The sequence below is a fragment of the Ursus americanus genome, chromosome 32, assembly GCF_024610735.1.
Source record: "Ursus americanus isolate L20-20 chromosome 32, mUrsAme1.1.p, whole genome shotgun sequence".
In the NCBI taxonomy this organism is placed as follows: domain Eukaryota; kingdom Metazoa; phylum Chordata; class Mammalia; order Carnivora; family Ursidae; genus Ursus; species Ursus americanus.
This window is the reverse complement of record NC_142158.1, coordinates 2435679-2438726: the sequence shown is the minus strand read 5'-3', so window position 1 is coordinate 2438726 and position 3048 is coordinate 2435679. Positions and strand designations below refer to the sequence as shown.

Here is a 3048-nt window from a genome sequence, read left to right as displayed (position 1 = left end):
CCGTGGAGCATGTGACTCTTGATCTCCGGGTCATGAGTTCGAGCCTCATATTGGGTCTAGAGATGACTTAAAAAAATGAGGGGCACTCTTGCTTGACTTTCTCTCTCTCTCTGCCCCTCCCACTCATGCCCTCTCTCTTTCTCAAATAAATACATAAATCTTAAAAAAAAAAAAAAAGAATAAAAACCGTATCATTCCCCGCAGGTCTCCGCCCGGCAATGCCTGTTTTCCTTGGCACCCACGGGCCTCCAGAGTCATGGCTCCTGCCCTTAGTTCTAACCTCTCACGCTGAAGAGGCAGGAGGACTGCGCGCCTGTGGAGACAGAAGCGCCCTGGGCGAGAACACAGGACTACGTCCGGGAAGGCAGTACGCGGAACCAGTCGTGCGTTACGGGCGCCGCGGCCGTTCCACACGCTCACCTCCTCGGTCAGGGCGGCGTCGGGCGAGAAACGCCGCCGGCCCTGCCCCTGCGGGCGGGCACCCCCGGCCCACGGCGGCCCCGCGCGTCCGCTGAGGAAGGAGAGACGGCGCGAGGCGGGGCCCCCGCACGTTTCCCGCTGAGAAAAGCTCAGGAGTTCCTCAGGGTCCATGTGATCGGCAAACAATCAGGACCCTCTTCCTCCGGTGCGCCCATCTCGCTTATCCGCGGTGTTGCAGCTCAGCGCTCTTCCGTTCGGGGGTGACCTCTTCTCGGAGTGGGAAGGCACCGGCCTTAAGAGCAAACACCGCAGAGGAGCTGCAGGAAGACCCGGGGGCTCTTCTTCCCCCGGGGGACTTCATACGCTCAGCACCTTTCACAACGCTCCACATTTTTCTATCGAACAGCGCAGTTTTTGTTTGTGTTGACAGCTCCCAGGCACCTAGCCATGAAAAATGGGAACTTTTTTTTTAAAGAGAAGAAAGAAAAAGTGCGTGGGATAGAAATGCCGGCGAACTCGGCACAGGCCCCCTTCCGCGTCGCGCACCCACACGAAAGACCCCACGCTCCGCGTCCACACTCGCGCACGTCCCTGCGGACAGCCCGCCCCCCATCTCCAAACTCTCCTGAGTACGAGGTCTTTTTCAAAAACCGGGTTTAACGTAGCGGGCAGCCACCGCGAACGCCAGAGACCCAGGCCCGGGCCTGCGCCTGTCCTTTTCCCTCGTCGTCCCCGCTGTCGCGTCGCAGGGGGACACGCCCGCGGCGAGGAGCTGCGCGCGCCCTGCCCGCCCGCCGGAGCGCCGGTCCTCGGCGGCAGCACACAGCCGCGAACCCCCGGCCGCCTCCAGCCGGTGCGCGCGCAGAGGGCGACAGCGAGGCGGGGAGCGGCTCCCGTGCGTGCCCCCCACCCCCCGAGGCCGCGCGAGGAGCGGTGTCCTGGGGGCGTCTCACCTGTCTGTCCCGGTCGCCTTGGAAGTGGCCGCCGCTGTCTCCGCGCGCGGAGCGCCCCCCGCGCCGTCAGGACCCCATCGGGGTGGCGGCCGGGCCCAGCCGCCTGGGTGCGCTCGAGGCGCCCGGGCCGTGCCCCCAGCGCAGCCGCTGGACGTTTGTGCGTAGGCCGTGTAGCGAGTGACCGGAAGTAAGGAGCAGGTGCTCCAGTGGCGCAACCGGTTAGCGCGCGGTACTTATAGAGCAGTATGTGTGCGGGTGATGCCGAGGTTGTGAGTTCGAGCCTCACCTGGAGCATCGTTTTCCCACCAGAGGCTGCATCCCTCGAGAGGAGACCCTTTCCCCTTTGCTTTCCCGGGTCCTTCCGGACCATAGTCTACCATCTTTGATGTGTTTGAATTTCTTCTATCCTCACCGTTTTCCGTGGCGCGTTTGAAACTGAACAATGTTGAGCATTTACACACTGAATCCTGTCTTGCTGCGGTGAGTTCGCTTCCCCCCTCCTCCTCCGGTCCTGCAAGCGTTCTCCCATGAACATCTCCTGACACCCCGCCTTCCCACTTTGCTCTAATGGGGATGGTAGCTCGGGGAGCCCCTGGCACACACTTAGAAAGTGCTAAGTAACTTCCCTGCAGTGCAGCATTGAACTCCATGAGAGGGAACTCAGAAGTGAGAAATTGCAAGAGGTCCCAGCCTGATTGACGTTCCAGCTTGGGGGCAACAATGAAATACTGGTTTCTGAAGGAGGCACCACCTTTAGTATCCTCCCCCCGCCCCTTAAACCCACCCCGATGAACCAACAACCAGGGACGATATAGCAGTTTTGGTCAACGGAGAAACAGCACCGGGCATCCTCAGCTGACCCAACTGTCTGGGCCTGGGAAAAGAGGAGCGATAAAGAGACCCCGAAAGCAGAAATCTGTAGAACAACGTCGCGGTGACAATGTTGTTGTGCCTGACGTAGGCAGGAAACAGGGAGTGATTTTGACTCCCTTAACCCATTTTGCACCCTTCTACCTCTGTCAACTACCAGTCTGTTCACAGTATGTATGAACTGGGTCCCCCCTAACCCCCAAAACACACACCAAAAAAACTACTTTTCGTGAAGCCTGAGGAAGATGCAGCAATTTTTCGGAGGCAGGATTCAGCCAAACTTCTAACAGAGTCAGGAAAACCAGCATCAGGACGCAGGACCACCGAAGGCTCCAGCCTAGGGCACTGTCCCTCGTGTTCAAGACGACAGAGCTCATTTAATTCTTCTATCTTTGGACAGAATCTCTTAAATATATAATTCACAATTCTTGGGCACAACTAATTTACCCAGTGAGACCACATTTCCAGTATCCTAATTAACAACGATAAGTTTATTAGAAATTTTATTAGAAATTAGAAAACCAATTTCTAATATTTCATTATGTTAATTAGCAGAGCCTCTCATGTTTATCAAAGATAAAACAGAAGTCTTTTTAGGGGCCTCTTCTGCACTGTGGGTTTCTGTTTATGATGCCAACTCACCATCCTCCAGACTGTGATACCTGCATAATGGCCTGACTCTAGAATTTTCTTAAATCATTTTAATACACACATTTCTATTATGCTGTGCAGGTGATTAAATTATTGGTCCCTCTCTGTATCCATACCCAGATTGTGGGTGGAGTATGTGTCTTTATCCATAGAA

At 56.0% G+C, this 3048-nt stretch overlaps 1 non-coding gene across 1 annotated transcript; it reads left to right on the top strand.

Moving 5' to 3' along the window:
• The first annotated feature begins 1573 nt into the window (after positions 1-1573).
• Positions 1574-1667, top strand: TRNAI-UAU (transfer RNA isoleucine (anticodon UAU)). The gene is made up of 2 exons: positions 1574-1611; positions 1632-1667. It is a non-coding gene; the product is annotated as a tRNA-Ile (tRNA).
• Positions 1668-3048: the final 1381 nt, after the last annotated feature.